Source organism: Haemaphysalis longicornis, unplaced genomic scaffold (assembly GCF_048455015.1).
Source record: "Haemaphysalis longicornis isolate Haplotype H1 unplaced genomic scaffold, Haemaphysalis longicornis Haplotype H1 scaffold_3, whole genome shotgun sequence".
Taxonomy (NCBI): Eukaryota; Metazoa; Arthropoda; class Arachnida; order Ixodida; family Ixodidae; genus Haemaphysalis; species Haemaphysalis longicornis.
Genome location: NW_027526335.1, coordinates 126623826 through 126642932, shown reverse-complemented (window position 1 = coordinate 126642932; position 19107 = coordinate 126623826). Strand labels below are relative to the sequence as shown.

At 47.7% G+C, this 19107-nt stretch overlaps 2 non-coding genes across 2 annotated transcripts; both read left to right on the top strand.

The window, feature by feature from the left end:
* Positions 1 to 8210: 8210 nt before the first annotated feature.
* Positions 8211 to 8281, top strand: Trnap-cgg (transfer RNA proline (anticodon CGG)). The gene has a single exon. It is a non-coding gene; the product is annotated as a tRNA-Pro (tRNA).
* A 2634-nt stretch (positions 8282 to 10915) lies between these two features.
* On the top strand, positions 10916 to 10987 carry Trnap-cgg (transfer RNA proline (anticodon CGG)). Its single transcript has one exon. It is a non-coding gene; the product is annotated as a tRNA-Pro (tRNA).
* The last annotated feature ends 8120 nt before the right edge of the window (positions 10988 to 19107 follow it).

Genomic DNA, 19107 nt, shown 5'->3' with positions numbered 1-19107 from the left:
GAGCCGAAAGCGTCCATGTCCAGAACCGAGAAAGCAGGCTCGTGTTCAGTAGAGTGCAATGCCTCAGCACCGAGCCAATGTATAGCTGGCTTTCAGACTAAACATGGTGTGCGGTGACCTTCACTGGCAAGTCAACAAATATGAAGTGCTCAGTCGCCTAATGTGCAAGGAATTTTGTACTTTACAGCCCTCTCGGAATCCATGAATGTATGAGCGCTATCGGATGCTGAAGGAATTTACCTTCGAACAGTGTAGCGGAAATACCAACAGAGAGAAGTTTGTGGCTTAGAACAATGTGTCATTACCCTCGACGCTCAAACGTACTGATCAACCAGTTCCCCAAAGTTTGTGGCAGAAATGCCGCATGAATAAACCTATGACAGGAAGACAGCATCAGACAAATACACGACGCACTCTGGGCCCTATTTTCAGCGCTCAGACAATCGCACTTCATCCCCACTAAAAATACCGGCGTTACTAACTTTGCTCATCACCTCACCGAGTTCGTGCTCATGCGGCTAAAGACCGGAACTTCAAGAGCGCCGTGGAAATGCGTACATATTGGGTTCAGCAAGACGGGCACCATGACGTGCACGGGGGAACCATTGCGTGTCTGCTCCGAGCGTTCCGGCGTGCGCACACGTCCTGGCGACTACGAGCGATAGAATACTGACTGAGCAGAGCTACGACAGCCGCGCGAGGGTGCGTGCCGTATACGTCCTGCGGCAAACGACACGACAATCGGCGACCCAGCTGGGGCCCGGCGAGCTCCGCCTCCCAGAGATGCTTGACTTGGCACACGACGCCGCCGGCGCTGATGTGACGTCCTTCCGTTGTGTACGCGCTGGAGATACCTGCACGCACACGCGCGTCCTTGACATGCACCGGGCATTCCACCGTGCTCGAGTTCAAATCGGTGGCGGCGCTTACAGCTGGAACGAAATTGCGGCCGTGCCGGCGCACTCCGATAACGTGGACGTAATGTTAAATAGCGTTCTCGGGACATGGCAGCAGCGAGAGACAGACGGGGAGGTTGAAAGCGAGACCCGGGGGGTTAACCTTTACCAACACCGATTAGACGTATCTAGTCGGTGTTGCCTTTACCCGTTCGGCGGCGTAATAATGGGGAGGAGGATGAAACGAGACAGCGGGAAGGGGTCCAGGGGAATCGCAGCGGAGGGAATGGCCTCTGGACGCACGCACTGCCAGACATTCGCCTAGAGCTAAGCCTATTATTAGGCGCGCAGTATATTGCGCGTAATTGATGCCCAGTTGTAAGGGCCTGAAATTTACTGCGGTAGCACCTTCCGGTACGGTTGAATCAGAGAAACGTCTACATGTCTGTGGCCGACCTGTGCACACGCAACCTTTGGAAGAATACCATGCAGCCATTTCACCGTTGAACGGAGGAAGCGGATAGGCATAGTTCGAGAACAATTCGATCCCATTTTCCCCCAGATCAAGTTGTAGAGTCGACTGACTCATACATGCTGTTGGGGGGCGGTACGGTGGGCTCAATTGGGTTAATAGCTCTCTTCCATCTAGCGGCCGTGGTTGGCAAAATGACAATACCTAACGTGGCGGTTAAGCCGGGTTTAAAATCCGGATCAGGACGATTTTATGTACAATGCAAAGCACTCTTTGGCATACCAGCACGTATAGACACGAGTCCTGGGCGATATTCGGGGCGAGGATTGGTCTGACAGACTTTACCAGCTCCTTCTGCATAAACTTTATCAAAACATTCTGCCTCGGAAACGATCTTTTGGAGATATTTTTACCCTTTATTGCGAAAAGACAGAAATAAGAGCGGCAATCGTAGGGAAAAAGTCCTCATCGTTTTGAAGCGCTAAAGCTCCCGAATGGTTCACGAACGCTTGTGGAAGACTAGCCAAGACCTCTCCCGCCATGCCACTTTCTCCTCTCCTCTCCTCACTCATTCATCACGGGTACTAAAGCCAGGTCGCTACTCGGTCGGGTTCATGCCCAGCGAAAAATATTGATTTACGGCATTAAAACACCTGTTATTGTCTTCATTCGGGTTGTTCGACCTCTACGTTACTGCGCAGTTGGAACAGTATATGCCTCCCGAGCTGGGGTCTTAGTTCCCCATTACGTGTCCACGTTTCTATGTCCCCATACAAGCAACTTCACTTTCTCCATGTCCCGGAGGTATGAATCGACGTCTGCGGATTATGCCCATGTGTTAAAGCTTGTATCGTTCCAGAAGTGGTCTCATACATCGTAATGTACGAACACTTACGCCATTCAGCGTCCATGTCGACCCCATCTTTAGCTTTCATACGTCCTACGTGAAAAGCTCCAGACTCTCGCCAGTCACCTATACTATACTTTAGAGAGGTTCAAACTCTATTGTCCGGGAAACGTATAACCCTTGAATGCCAGGCAGGATGGTTTGCGCGTCGTTGCCAAATGTGCGATGATGAAATCGTCCAACTACTAATACTAATATCAACTCATCCTTTCGTTTCGACACACACAATGGGGAGCATGGGTACTGAATTGCTAATTTCGCTGTATAGGGCCTGTCAAATACGCGAATTGTCTCACCCTTCAAGCCACACGATGTCACGTCATTCTAACTTATCTGTCACTGTCTCTTACGTGATCTCACTCCGGTCCTGTGTTTATGACGATGAAAGTGCATCAAGGCGTACGTCATCATCGTCATCATCATCGTCAGCCTGTCTACGCCCACTGCAGGGCAAAGGCCTCTCCTTTAGACCTCCAATTATCCCGGTCCTGTGCTTACTGCGATCACTTGATCCCCGCAAACCTCTTGATCTCTCCTGCCCATCTAACTTTCTGCCGCCCCCTGCCGCACTTGCCTTCTCTAGCGGATCCACTCTGTTACCCTTAATGACCAACGGTTATCTTGCCTTCGCATTACATGCCCTGGCCACGCTAATTTTTTTTCTTAATTTCTACTAGTATGTCCTTAACCCACGTTTGTTCCCTGACCCACTCCGATATCTTCTTGTCCCTTAATGTTACACCAATCATCTTGCGTTTCATTACTCGCTGAGTCCCATGAATACGTCAATACGTACGCACGCGCGGACAATTGGTTGCAGCAAGGCATACGCATATCATCGTATGACAACGAACGGTAGGCTGACAGGTTAAACTGTAATCGAACAATGACCCGGACGACCTACAGGATCAGCGAGTAAGAAGAAACCAAGAGAAAGCGCGGCCTCCTACTACCTTACATGACGTCAGAATCGGAACACTATTCGCCACCAACGAACGACACCACCTGTACACGACCTGCGCGTGCCACTCAGCGTCGTATAGCACGCCCTGTCATGGTCGTGGGCAAAGTGCGCAGGTGCCTTGCCTTTGGCCCCCGGCTCGCCCTCAAGCTGGCCTCCACTGCTCGCCCGCGGTGCGTGAAGCGCAACCGAGTGACGAAGACAAAAGCAGACGGAATGGCGCGGAGAGCGGGAGTTGCGTCACAGTGCGGGACGCTTTCCAAGTGGGCCTCCGGTCCGCACGCTCCGACGGCCTGCTTGCTGCAGGCCTCTCGGAGCCCGCGCGGGCGCGCTTTCTAATCTCGGAGCCTCTCCTCCTCTTCCTGTGTCAGTTTTGCATTGCATTTACTTTGTGTCCCGAGCATTAGAGGAGCATAGTGAACGGCCGTCGCTTGCCGGCATGCGTCACAAAGAAGCCAAGAGGGGCTTTCGCGTGCGTGCGTCCGCTGCCGGTCTGGTGCTCTTATTCATAGCGGATTCCAAGGATCGTCTACGCCCCGCAATTGTGACGTCGGCTGTACGCACGTTCTCCCGTTGTGTGTTGTCTGCGATCCAAATTGGACGCGCCACCTCTCCCCCACTTGAACTTGCACGCACAAATTTTAAGGTTTGCGGGTGCGGATTTTCGGCATACCACAACGTACCTTTTTCATCTAATTATCCAAAAGTCTCTCAGTCTTCGGTAAAATATTGTCTGTCAAACAGTCATCGTTGTTGTTGAAGTTGAGAGCTTGTTTCTTGTATACAGAGCAGGAAATGGTCGGGCGTAACTTTATGGTAGCCGGCGATGGAGTAAAATTGCAATCCAAACCAATCTAAATTGTATTTCAAATTAATCCGTAGTCCTCCACTATACTGTGCGTCTTGTGTTCTAGGCGCAGCTCAGACGCGTAAAACGCCAAAAATTCGAAAGTACCAATCTGAGCACATTTTTTGTTCATTTATGTTTATTCGATATGAAGAATCGCTTACACCACGACTCATTTTTAGTAATGAAGAGCGCAGGTTGATGTTTATTATGTTTATGAATGTTTGCCCGTATAGCGCTAACGTGAAGTTGCAAGTTTATTTGAATAAATTGAATGATTTGAACGTCACGTTGTCTGGGATGTTGACGAAAATCAAGAAGATGCTTCGAGGAGCGCCAGCCTCCGGACTCCCAGAACATGACCTTCACTGCTGTAGTGGTGGTTGCATGGAATACATTTTATTCAAGTAAATGTAGACAATGATGATAACAAAGTACTATATTGTCGCGAAGCCGAGGTCTCTTGATGTTGTTCGTTCGGTTTTTGCGTTCTGTGCCCGCAGCCAGGGCTCTTCCTCCAAAGTGTTGTGTGTAAAAGCGCTTCGGACGCGGCTGGGCCCTGGCCCTTTTTTCTGAGAAACGGCTCCGGCGCGTGTGTCTGCCCGTCGGCCGACCGGGAGACGACGGCTGTTGGGGGAAGCGAACCCTCGCCTCGGCTTGTATTACCGCGCGCACTGGCGTCTCCGACCCCCGTTGCGCGCCTACGCGGGCCGCTATGTTCTCCGACCCCCGGTCTCGTCCAAACGGCCGCCTGTCTTTTCTCCTTTTCGAGTTTGTATACCTTTACTTTATTCTCCCCAGTAATTCTTTTGCCAGAAACGGACGCCTTCGAGTTTGAACTTTGTGTCTTCTGTGTGTGATCTTTTCCTTTTCACTTTGGCGGGGACATGTCTGATTGGAGCTAAGAAGCGTCTTCCTGATTGGCTGCGGGTGTGCCTTAGCCTTTTTCCACCCGGTCCGCACACGCTAGGATGCGCTTTTTCCCCCAATGCGTCCCCCCAAAGCAAATATAACGCGGCCCCTGTGGCTATTGGGGGCGAGAGGGCGAGCAACACCAGGAGAGCCGCTTGCTGCCGATCGTCGGGGCCAGACGCCGGGAGCCCTTCGCCCGCCAACCATGTTTCGTTAAGTACTCTTAATCTTTTGACTGCCTTTTTCATCTATGTAATAAGTGTAATTGTTTCAAGTTCTTATGTGCTAAATGTCACCAATGTCATCAGTAAAGTAAACAAGTTAACCTTTAAAACCTCTTCAACGTTTCGTCTTCTTCACTGCAATCTTCATGCTACAGTAGCGGCAGTATGTAACCAAAACACTACGTTACAATATATAGGAACTCGCAACGCCATCTACTTAGAGTTCGAAATGTTTTCTATAGCGACATATTATCACTTAATCGTAAAGAAAGAAAGATTATCGCGCAGACAGAAAGAGGTTTAGCTCGACAGTGATCAGTCATCATAAGCTTAAAACTTCGGAATGAAAAATATCCACGGGACGATCGATCACTCTGACATTTTTCAGTTGGAAGAGCTACGTACGACTACTATCTGTCGGGACCTGCTATTCATAACTTTGTACTTTCCGTGTCACATTTTAGAATTCGTGCTTTATTTGTTTCTGAAAGCACAAGGTCACTTCTCGGTATTTTGCTGCACTGTCCATGCTGTGCCGATATAATTAAAAAATGTTTTATCTCTTAGCGCGTTTACCAATTACTTCCCGCTGGCATTAGCTGTGCTCCGTCGACTTCTAGTCTTCTCGACAGCCGTCCGTCTCCCACTACAGGTAGAAGCATTGTTAAGCATTGTTCTTTACGACTCTCATCATGTTTGTCGGAAGGGGGGTGGAGGGGGGGTGCGCAAGTCTTCGCGCAGTGGTTGAAGTAGGAGTACTTTGAAAGGTTAAGCGTCTTAGAAGACAAAAGAATAGCAATATGAATGAAGGGACAGCTAAAGACAGATGGGTGACTCGTCTTTCAAGGCGGGTTAAGGAACGACCTCTTCGCACGAGCACAACTGACGTATGTGCACTGAGAAACAAAGCGGGGAGGAGGTGGGGGCGCGTCCGAACAGTTTTTAGCGGTTGTTGACTTCGAAGCGAAAAATGTACAGAACCGCGGCACCCCGTTCTCGGCGTGTTACCCCTTGGCAAGCTATTCCATCTTTGCACACTCCCATTGTAACGAAACCGCTTTATTCGAATTACCGCTTTACTCGAAGTTTCTCAGAGTCCCCGTTGCCGTGCATACAGAGCAGGTGATCCCCGCTTATAAAGCAGTACCTGTTATAACGAAGTCAGTTTGTTGTGCCGAGTACTTCGGTATTAAGGGTTTACTGTACTTCGGTGAGGCACACTGGCGTTGTCAATTGCGTTGCCTTTTACGGGTGGCTGGTTAGTTGGCGTGCCGTGTGCTCTCTATTGTGGGGAAATTCTTTTGAAGAGCGTTGCGCACGAAGCCTCTCCAGCCTATATTGATCGTTTGGAACCCTGAAGAACCATTACATTTGGATCACCCGGCCCTCCGCCAAGGGGTGCACGCTTTGAAATGAACACGCTCAGACGGGCTTGCTCACACGGGCACGCTCTAGAAAACGAATAGTCGTTCGCGTTGGCGGCTGTCGAGCAGCAACGGAGGCAGCACTGGCTCGAGCAGTTTCGGAACTCCTAACGTCCCCTCGGCAGTGGGCAAACTGCCCGCAACGCGTGTTAGCGTTAGTGGGACGGAAAACACCGGATGCCCTCTTGATGTGAACGTTGGGTAGCGTGCGAAGAGGCTTCGGAAGAGCTGGTGGCGGCAGCGGGACTGGGAAAAAGAACGACAAGAGTTATGTGGGGAGTGCGTGACTAATTTGTACGTTTGCACATGAAAAGCTTAGCTTCTTTGGTTGCATATCCACACGAATTTCAGGGGCTGAATGAGCATGCGCTTTGAAATTCTTGCAGCCAATTAAAACAAAAATTGCGTACCCTGTTCACCCGGAATCAATCAAGCCTTCAACCCAGAGGATGCTTAGCTACGGACGCGCTAATTATTTTGATTGAGCCTAACCTTTAATTGTCTCGTACCCTCCTGCCCCCCCTCCAAGTTCGTATCTGAGCGCGAACCCGAAGATCGGCGTCCTTCGAACTTCAACCCAGGGCCAAGCGCACTGATTGAAGCCTATTTGCTTGCTTGAAGCTTGCGTTTCGTAAAGGAAGTAAAGACAGAGTGCGGGAAGTTGATGTGCTTGAAAGGAAGGATGGTTCAATGATGTCTCGTGTTTCTTGTAGTTGCTTGCATATCGTACTGTCTTTGTTGACGTTATTTTTTCGCTTTTTTAATTGCACTCAAATCGTAGACGAACAGGCAGACAGCCATACAGTCATACAGACACGATTGATTGATTGATTGATTGATTGATTGATTGATTGATTGATTGATTGATTGATTGATTGATTGATTGATTGATTGATTGATTGATTGATTGATTGATTGATTGATTGGATGGATGGATGGATGGATGGATGGATGGATGGATGGATGGATGGATGGATGGATGGATGGATGGATGGATGGATGGATGGACGAACGAACGATGGTATGGGGAGAGTGATATAAAGTGCTCCGACTCACTAATCCGAATAGGGATAGAGTAGGAAAGACAAGCGGTGGCCGCGGCCCCTCCAGAAATTGTTTATCATTAACTCTGTCAATTAATTATTAAATAAAGAGTATTGATAATTAATTTTATTTTCCTAACTAATCACTGCGCTTAAGCAGGCTCAGTGGTTGCTGCCATCACGATGCTGAGACTTTTTTAACGCCTCTGGAGAAAACAAAATGTGCAATGGAATCGGAATGTCACTTAGAGTACCCCCAAGGCTCTTATGTGTTTTTATTTTTATATTCGAATCGGTTCCTTCTTGAAACTTTTGGCTAATTCCTTGAATGTTTTTTGTTATTTTATTTTTGATATTCTACCTCTCTCTCCTTTTTTAACGGTTCGGCACCCGAAATGAAACCTTGCGTACGCCAATGGACGGATTGAGTTTGCGTGTACGTTATGTATACCCACCATCCCCTCGCTGTCTTATCTATAAACAAAACAGAGTGACTGAAACTGAGGGGACCTACACATCCGTCCGGCTCAGTGGTCTAGGGTATGATTCTCGCTTCGGGTGCGAGAGGTCCCGGGTTCAAATCCCGGCTGAGCCCTGCTGTTTTGCTACTTTTTTCTTTCTCCCAGCCTCTGTCAACAAAATGGCTTAAGAGAGCAATGCGCTGATGGCTGTCTTCCTTTTTGCGACAGTGCAAATATATTGAGTATTATGTAGCGCTCACTGAGTAGATTCCCATTAAACTCTCGTCAAAGAATCGCCCTTGCCTGGTTGACTTATTAAACAACGTGCGAGAGCGGAAAAAAGAATCAGGTACTTCTTGCTTATCAAAAAAAAAAAAAAAAAAAGATCAGGTGTTCAGCCTTCACAGGGCGTCAGGGAACTGCACTTATTATGAATTCCCTGAGTGTCATAGCCATCCAATGATTGCATTGTTTCTGTCTGCTCTCTGACGCATACAGTCGCTGCGCCTTCCCTTTCACAGTTTATGAGGCCGGGCGTCTACCATCATTCTCCACTCGTTTCAATCGGACATGGTCTTCGAGATTCACCGAAAAGGGGCCCAATTATCGTATTGGACAATCCCCTGTGAATGTATACGGAAAAGCTGACGCTGCCCCGCTGCTTCGCTCCACCAGTTATCAGAAGCAGTTATCAGACACGCCAGTTATCAGAAGCAAGTCGATAAAATTTGTTAACAGTAGAACAAATAATTTGAATAAAACAGGAAAGTCTACTGTTGACAACCGATGCCCCGGTACAAAGACAGATTCTCATCATTATCAATCATCATCATCACAATTACAATCAGGGGCCGGAAAAAGAAACTGAAGGAAGTGGAGGCGATGGTGTGGGTGGAAAGGATGGAAATTAAAAGTCATCGGTAATCTATAAAGCAGGTAAACGGTTAATCACTAGAAAAAGTATCTACGATGACACTGAAAGGAGTGCGTTGCTTTTTGGAGCCCGAGCTGGCTGCTTGAGGACAAGGGCCTATAAAATGCTCACCAGAGGAGGAGCCGTGCGTGGGCGGTAGAAAAGATACGAAAACAATCGAACCCATTGCACCACACCCCAGTGCAGTTGAGATGGCACAACAAATCTGTTCCACCTCGTTTTATTTACTTTTGTATCCACCGTAATCGCCGTCAACTCTTACACTCTCAACTGAATCTTAACGTATTATTCGCGTTCACGATTATCCCGCCACTGATCACCCAGTATGCCCTTGAAAGCAGCCTTGACAGATCGGTGGTCTGACCGCCTTTTCCGGAGTGACCATGCTCTCTTGACCATCAATGCCTGCAGTGTCAGTCGTGCATATCTGGTGACTCTGGCTATAGATTTTGCACTTTTTGAAAATGGCACTGGAAGACTGGAACAGTTCCCGTTGTGTGATTTGTAACCTTTCCTCCTCCTTTCTACTCCCCTCCTACCAAAGGTCTTACAGCCTTTTGTTTTAATACAGTGTTTCACTCATTCATAGTAGCAAAATGCCAAATGATTTCTCCAGCTCAAAATGGGGGGGGGGGGGGAAGGGGGGCAACACCGCCGTTTTGAAGCGTGCACTGGGGTTTACCGTTGAGCGAAGCTTTGACTGGTCTTCAGCAGATAATAACAAAAAGTGGTTAGAGTATTGGGGGATCACGAAAACCGGGGCCATCTCCACTAACGTAAAACCTAAGGAGGGGCGAATCATGCAGTCTATAAGGGTATTCAACGATTGTCTCTTTTGCCACACGGCGCGCGCTGATTCGGCGCTGAAGCGCCGGTGGGAGGAGCAATCGCGCGCTTGCTGAGGTGGTGGCGCCCTCTCTTGCGTTGAACCGGATTTAATCAATTAAATGAGAAAGAGGCTAGCCGTAAGTTATCTTCGTGCCACACGCCGCAGAATGCTAAGAAGTCTGCTAAGAAGTAGCGTGAGGCGTTGAAAACGAGTGTCCCGGTGTGTTCTTTTACTAAGCGTTTCTGCCCATGGAGATGAAACGTTCTAGCCCGAGGCGTTGAAAAACGAGTGTCCCAGTGCGTTCTTTTAGTACGCGTTACGTTCTATCGCGAGGCGTTGGAAAACGAGTGCTCCGGTGTTTTACTACCGTGACTACATGAGACTACAGGAGACGCTGACAACCCGACCCCTAAAGTGCTTTGCTCCTAAACGAAAGGAAGGGGCCAATCGAGGACCGTCACGGCCATAGTTAGCTTCAGGGCCTGATATAAAACGAAATATGGGCCGTACTTTAAAGGAAGCTAAGCGGTTGTAGATAGGCAACTCGAGCTGGAGAGGTGGCATATGTAACCACCCCAATTTAAAGGGCATGAGCTTCTAGCCATCATAATCATCATCATCGTCCCGCAACCCGTCGGACGCGGAACCTTCTGCACCAGTTCTTTAAACAACATAGTTGTCAGGTTTTACCAAGGAGTCTATTTCGCTGTCCCCTGTGAGAGTAGGAGTCACTGCAGTGCCACGCCTACTCTTAGCAGCGCCGAGTTTTCTTCATTAGACGCACTAAATTATCGTCCTATCGTATCGCTTCACTGCCCTGCACGGCACTGATCATCGCCGTCATGCGCCATGTCACACCCACCGGAATCTTCAGGAGTTTTTTTACGCGAGCCGAAACTTGCTGTTATACATAGGTTGGACTTAATTTGCGCGTACGCTCTTTATATCCACCTTCATATCGCTGTCTCTTTAGATATCTAGAGACAAACAAAGCGACTCGAACCCGGCTCAGTGGTCTAGGAGTATGATTCTCGCTTCGGGTGCGAGAGGTCCCGGGTTCAAATCCCGGCTGAGCCCTGCTGTTTTGCAACTTTTTTACTTCTCCCGTTCCCGGTCGTCAACAATAGCTCAAGAGAACAACTGACAAATGCATTTCTTTTCGTTATGGTGAGATTGTTTGGAATATCTTGCAACGCTCACTGAGTTTGCCGATCATATCCAGGCCTTATAGCCTCGAATGACAAATCGACCAGCTTGGAGTGAGATATGCAGCTTTGCAGGCCTTAATGGCTCTTTGAATCGCAATCCGATGGACGGCCGAAAAAAAAAAGGCTCAGGGATGGCCAGCGGAGCTGTTGGAGGTAGCACCATTCAGCAACTGTACACTATTCACAGATTAAGATTTCGCGCTAGAGGCTTAGCAAATAACCATTACAGCTACGTTTAAAACGTCTTCGAAAGCTGCACAGTGCGGCAGATGACGGCCGTCACGGTCATATATCGACGTCTAGTTATTTATCCTTTCACTCCACTTCCTTTTTCCTCGACCGTTGCTCCGTATTGCTGGCCGGCGGTGTCCACGTGATCGGCGGTTGCTGTGCACGTGTTCATGGCGTGGCGTTGAAGCGTTTGTGTTTTCTTTGCTCACGTGGCCTTCACCCGGCGGGCAAATGGGAGGCGTCCTTTTTGACGTTGAGCGCTGAGCGAGTGATTTTGTGGGGTTCATTCTCTTTTTGAGTTGTTTTCTTTACTTTTATTACCCTCTGATGGGCTGTGTCGCGTCCATCCTCTTCGCTTCCGCCTCCTTTCTGCACACGGACAACTCAGAAAATCCCAACCAACGAAAGGCTCACAGCTTCGCTGTAAAGGGTTGATCGTCTCCAGGCCTTGATGCCATGAACTAACCACTTTTGCAGTAGTAGGAGGCGAGACCTGAACACCATATTGTCTTAATTTTTTTTTCGTTCCCTTCAGGGCTACCTCTTCGTTCGATTCCCATTTTTGTATCTTCAATCATGCTTGTTTTAAGCATATCAGCAAGGGCTCGCTAAACGGCCAAACACGTATGCGGAGAGTTACGCTTTGTCTTTCTGAAATAGTAGTGTGCAGTGAGAGATAGCGGCGGAAAGGGTGGTATCCAATGTAGGGGTGCCGATGTATGAAGACGTACGAGGCGTGTGAGTATATAAGCGGAGGTTTTATAGCGGAGAATTTCGAAGATCCATTTACAGGCAGTGTAGAGCGACCCGCCACGACTTCAAGGATAGAAGAGAACGGAAGATGACCTCGGGCTTATCACCGCTGCGATAAAAGCCCATGCCATGTAGAGTAGTTTTGAGGGCGGAAAACGCCGAGATATAGCGTCTTATCAAGCCTTCATTGGAAACACAGTAAGCCAGCTATTCTCGGCCTTGTTACAACCTTCAGCGACATACCTTTACACTGCACGTCGAACGTCTTGCACAAGCACGCAATGTATAGCCGAGTGTGGTCCCTTCACCCCAACCCGAGCTCACAAGAGTTACACCTACCTCCCAAGGTGCACACCGGCCACACATCCAAGATTCGAATGGAAAGTTGTCCCCTACTCCAGTACCCCCTTTTCCCACTTCCCAGAGGGCCCCCCTAGCTGGTCAAATCTCTCTCTCTCTCTCTCTCTCTCTCTCTCTCCATTAATATATATATAAGAAACTTCTCGAGGAGCCAGAAGAAATTTACGTGGCGCAGGACATGAACCATGAGATGCGGATGATGTATTTTACACTATGCACATGGCGGCTATCGCCGAGCTCGCGCCGGCTGCGCGTCAGCCACTCCCTCGTCGGCGTCGATGGTAGGGACATCGGGAATCGTCCACTTGTTCGTAACATATATATATATATATATATATATATATATATATATATATATATATATATATATATATATATATATATATATATATATATATATATATATATATATATATATATATATATAGTGAAAGAAGTCGACTGACACGTTTCCCGTTTTTGTTGCCAACAGTTTCGGAGTTAGAAACTCCTTCTTCAGGGCAAAAGCAATCTATATATATATATATATATATATATATATATATATATATATATATATATCTTTTATTCTCCCTTTCTCTCTCTCTCTCTCTCTCTCTCTCTCTCTCTCTCTCTCTCTCTCTCTCTGGAACAGTCTTTTGCTTTTCCGATTAGACCTCGTTGTACGCGACGAATTCGCGAAGTTCGAAACTTGAGTGATAAATTCCTAAGCAATTACTGAGCGATGCTGCATAATATCGCAGCAATCGCGCGCGCAGGCCCGAATTCTATCAAGTTGAGGCGCCCTCTCAGCCACCAACTATTTAAGTTCCCGTAAAGTATCGCACGGTTAATACTACTAATAATAATTCATACTATTATCATCATCATCATCATCATCATTAGTGGTGTTGACCCAGTAGCCGTCGCGAGTAGTACTTTAGCGACATTTTCAGAGCTCGGCCGAGTTACGGGACGTCCAGTGCAGGGCATGTCGCAGAAGGTTGCAACAAGTGCGCGAACAGCTAACGTCTCGTGTTTCCGCTGAGGGCCTGATAAGGCGCCTTATCTAGGGGTTTTCCGACATTGTTTCGTGTTTTGTTTCCGACATTGTGTTTGCCGCCTGCCCGTGGCGTGGCCGGTCACCGCATCGGTGATAAGGCGGAGGACATTTTTTTTTCTTTCCTGGTCTTGAACTGGAATGTTACGCCCTGTCTCCCCTTCCATGGCGTTGCTTGGTTCCTTGTTTGCTCTCAGTGCGCAAATCGGTCGTGCACTACCGCAGAACGTAGAGAAAGCTAACCTAATCTGATTCGAGGAGGAAATTTAAAATTCAATTTTTTTGTGTTGCACGCTACGCGCGGGCTACGACGCGCGCGCCGTAGTGGAGGGTTACGGATTAACTTCTACCACCTGAGGAACGTTAACGTGCGCCGAAATCTCGACACACAGACGTTTTCGCTCTTCGCCTCCCTCCGAAAGCAGCCACCACGGCCGGGGTCAAGCCCGTGTCCTTGGGCTCAGCAGCACGATGCTTTAGCCACTCAGCCGCCGCGGCGGGTATGAATGTAAAATGTACCTAATAGAATTAGCAGAACTCTCTTTTTTAATGACTGTAATATATCTCCAGTCCCAGAAATGATAAGGACCACTTTCACAACTATGTATGTCGTTAACGTCAGTAACCGCGCAATTAGTCTCTTACAGCATCCTAACGAATAAAAAACTGGATTTGAGTTTCTTCATGTTTCACTAGTACTCCATGCTTGCGTTTTTTTTTTTGTATGGGTTATGAAAAAACATAGTTACGCTCAAACGGCTTTCAACATTGCTTCCAGTTTCCCGTTTATCTACCTTGGATTTATGTCTTTTTATACATACAGCATACTGTCGTTATGTGAAAGTCTTCAGTACAGGAAACTGACATCGTTATAAACGGTGCTGCGTCAAAAGCGGGGGACATTTGCTCTCCATACATTGTAGTGGAGACCTTGAAACTATTCGGGTACAGCAAGAATTCGAATAAAGGGATTTCGATATTTCGGTGTAAAGAGATTTCGGTGTAAAAGACAAGTACCATATAAAATGCGGTACTTTAACGCATTTCGCGGTTCCCTCTTCCTAATCATCCCAGCGTCTCAAAATCCTTGTTTTAAATCTAACCATTTTGTTGTAATAAGTTCCCTGTAATGCCAATTGAAACTAATCGTCAAACTGGCATTTACAGCTACAACCATAAATAGTTTGTTATGGGGTAGTCCATAGCCAGCTATCATGTAGGGTGCTCTATCTTTGCGTGTATCTGTCGTCGTGTGTGCGCGGCCACGTGGCCATCGCCGGTATCACAGCGCATGCGCACCTGAGCACGAACCGGAAAAATAAATGCTTTCGCATGCAGTTCCGAACTTCTGGGGATCCAACTCCAGCACTAAGGCATCTCGGAGAGTACTGGGCCACAGGTTTCTTTTCTATTGCTGTTACGTGGAAGCAAACGCAACACAAATACCAGACGAATATCAAAATGGTATCTCATCGTACAAAACAATCAACCAATTGTACGTGTAGGGCAAAAAAAAAAAAACGAAAGCTACAACAAAAGTCAAAATGTAATGTCAGCAGAGATCGGACCACTCCAACTGGTGAAGTACGTACATACATCGCTTGAGCGTTGATAAACACCGCTCACTTGGGAAATCTGTTCTTGAAATAGGATTGTCGTTGAGCACTTTGGCTCAGCGTGACGGTCTATCATATCCTAGCTCCCCAGAGACGAAGTAAGGTACAAAGAGTGGTACCACTTGTTACCGTGAGAAATGGAATGAAAGCAGGGTTGAGGTAAAAGTCGTATTTAGAGAACGCTGCAACACCTACCCCCACCCAAGAAAAAAAAAAAAAAACATCATCCCAGCAATCAACAAAGCTTCTCACATCTTTTGCATCAGGTTTTTTGAATGGCGTTCAATGTTCCAAAGTACAAAGCAGGCCTTTTTTTTGTGATGTTCTCACTTGTAGCCTTAGACTATGTAGTTTAAGGCATAAGTTGCAGAGGGCATCTAGGTTCATCTCTTAAGATGTGAAACGCAATAGCGTTACTACGTCGTCGGGGGAGAGTTTCGAACGAATCTGGTGCATTCACCATCCATGCTCACCGAGCGCTGAAGGAAAGCTGAGATAGCGAGATTTTCAAAGTAATTTCTCTTTTCTTCATGCGCGAAGACCGAGCGCTTTTAGCACGTTTAGCAATGCCGGAGATAGACCCGCCACGGTGGCTCAGTGGCTAAGGTTTTGTGGTGCTGAGCACAAGGTCGCGGGTTCAATTCCCGGCCGTGGCAGCCGCTTTTCTGGTGGAGGCGAAAAGCAAAATCGCCCGTGTGTACGAGATTTCGGCGCACGTTCATCCACTATGGCACGCCTCATCACTCGCGTTGCGTCGGCGCGTTAAACCCAATCGATGCCGGAGACCGGCCGACCGAGGACTGAGCGCTCCGCCAGCGGCCAGCAGCCACAAGAAAAAAACAAAAAAAAAAAAAACAGTGCTCGGAGTTTATTAGAACTACTTTGGGATGTCACGGAATACAGATAATTTAATTACGTATCCTTAAGCTTCACAGAGTGCCCAATGTTGTGGGCGTGAAAAGAATTCGCTTCCAGAGGAAATGATAGCTGGGGACGGAAACAAGGTTCTGTCAGCTCTTTTAATATCCCAAACCAAAGTAATGGTTTATGGGAGCCATAAGTTTCGAATGTATTTGCTGGCGCAGAAAACATGTTGAGATGTGTTTCTTGTTGCCTCTAGGCTTTAGCCAAATACTCTTTTCCTCCCGGGTCCCGGTTTACAGAGGGTATGGAGCACCGCGTTTCGCCCTTGTTTCTCGTGCCTAAAAACTCTCCGAGAAAAAATTCATCCTGGTCCCTCACCGCATTCAAATACTGATCCGAAAGTATGCGTTAAACTTCCGGCATCCTGTAACGAGTTGTTTTATTACAGGATGTTGCATGTGGTACATGTTGCGCTAAGTTTCATTCACAATCCTCTATTCAAAAAAAGAAAAAAAAGAAAACCTTATAGAGCTCCGATGCGCTGTGTCGCTGCCCCAAATATTCTTCGGAGAGAAGCATGCTTGCTACCGACCTCAGCCTATTTCACAATTGACCATATACAGTAAAGATCATCTTAGGTCACCGGTCCCTACCATCGACTTCGCAGAAGGCGACGAAAGCCCTTCTATACGTTTCCTGAACGATGCGAGTTTACATGAACGACTGTGACGCCTAAAACGGGACTAGAGTGCGCGCCTTCCCCCTACTTTATCCCCTGAACCCCACTCCCCCAACGCATGGTACACTCTTAAAAAAATGTCGTGGCACTTGCTAACAGAACATTAACGATTTACTAACTGTCACAGCCAACTAGGTATTTGGTGTTTTTAATAATTGGCAATGCATAACCCAGTAAAAAGCTACGCGTGACAATGTGGATTGGATGAGCACGCAGCACGATAGACAAATTTAACGCGCACATGTCATAGTAGACAACCAACGGGTAAAGAGAATTTATTATAACTCACATATCAGGGCGCAGCGACTAGTGATAACAGCGCTGCACTATAAGAACAGAAAATTATCCAATCAGTTTTCACGTAACATGGTCATTCTACACCCTGCACAAAATTTTTGGCGTGGTCAATAAGCCACTACGAATCAAGTCACACAAAGTTCACCAGTGTTCAAAGGAACAGCTCATAAACTATACTTAACTCAGTACGGCACTATAGAAACGCCCAGGATGTTGCTCCTGACCACTATGAAGCGCGTAGACCAACGCAAAAGGAAGGCTTCTGTCGGGCGCTTCGACGCACCAACTGGCGCGGGCCCTGGTACGAGCGGCGTAGAAATGAAACGCACGTGTCGCACGGCGCCTTGAAACGCCGCACATTCCGAGGAAGGCCGCGCCTGCTCGCACCGGATGTCTTAACCGCCACAGGACGAAGATGACTGGCTTTTACCCCTTCCTCGGCCCTCAGCGGCAAGAGGAATGGAAAATGAAGACGGAGAGACGCGGTCCGGGCGCAGGAGAGCTCGGCCCGTCGTCTTCGGGCTCCGCCCGAGTACTGTTTCCGAGCCGCCCGCCCAACTGTAAATAAATGTACAGTTTTTGCATCGGAAGCTGAGTTTGTCGGTTGGGGATACCCGGGGTCAGATCATCAGCGCTACTGCGGCTTGGAGGAGAAGCCCCGGGGAAAAGAACATCACGAAGATAACTGCTTCTTTCCCTAAAGCTGCCAACTCATGCTCCAAATGACTTATCAGAATCGACCGAACGCGCCACAGCAGCGGGAACATTGCCCGTTGCGGCCGGGCTCGAATACACGCAGCACCACGATTTCTCCTCATCAAAAGCACCAGCGCGCATCAGAAAGTTGACCAACACATCATTTGAACGAGTGATAATTCGAAGTGTGAGCCCGAACATCCTGCTTAATACAGTCCAAACGGAATAACAAAGGAATTTTTATTTTTCTCTTGTAACAAATAAACTGTTGTGGATATCCGAAGGCTGTTAAAGTTGCGAAGATGTAGTTATGTTCTACTCTGTCAAACGCCTGTGCTTGATCTAAAGAGATGAGCCAGCCTCTAGCCTGTCTTGTTTTGGTGTACTCTATTATGTCTCTGTTTAACATGTTTAAGGTTTGACAGTTCCTGTCTGTAACTGAGCAGGCTTGCCACGATGTTATCACTTCCGGCAAAGTAAGTTGTAGTCGTCTTGTTAGCACTGATGCGAGTAATTTGTAATCCGTCCTCAGTAACGTGATGGGGCGCCAGCTTGTAGGTTCGTTCCAAGCCCCGGAATTTTTTGGTATTAGGATAATCCTACCTCGTTTAAAACTGCGGGGTACTGTGTACGTTGTGAGAACATTATTTAGTACTGCGCATAGGAAGGGTCCAAGGAGGTCCCAAAATGTGCTGTAAAACTCGACTGGCAATCCATCCACTCCTGGCGCCTTGCCTCTGTGGAGCTGCTTCATTGACTCTGTTAATTCTTTTAATGTAACCGGAGCGACTAAGCGTACAAAGTCCTCATCCGGTAATTGTGGAAGACTTGCTAAGTAGGGGCTAGAGGTAATGCTATCGATGTCTCTGGTTGTCTCTCTAGAGGTCATTTCCTGAAAGTAGGAAATGAACCTGTCAATGTCCCCTGGTGTGAGATTTGCTTGGTTTGACCTGTTTGCTTCTGCTTTCAGCTGCCTGTTTCGTTCGTACCTCAAGACTTCAGGGTTGGCACTGGGAGATTGTCTAGCTCTATGAACATCGGCAGTGGTGGAGTAAAGCCTGCTTAATCTGGAGTGTCTCAGTTTTAAATCTTTAAGGTAGGTTTGCATTAGCAGTGTTGCAGGGTTGCCTCGTTCTATTATTCTTATTCGTTTTAAGATATTTGTTAGCTCATCTGACTGCCTGTGTCTGAGCTTTTTTCTCTCGTCAATGCAGAGGGTCTTCCATTCCACTTTCAACGAGTCCCAGTCGTTAACTTGCCTCCCTTCGATTGACGCTGCTATTCTGTTTCTTAGGCTGGCTTTGCATGTCCTGTCATATAGTATGCGAGTGTCCAGCTGCCAGGCTTGATTATTGCTTGGGTTTCCTTTGCTAGCTATTTTAATTCCCACAGGG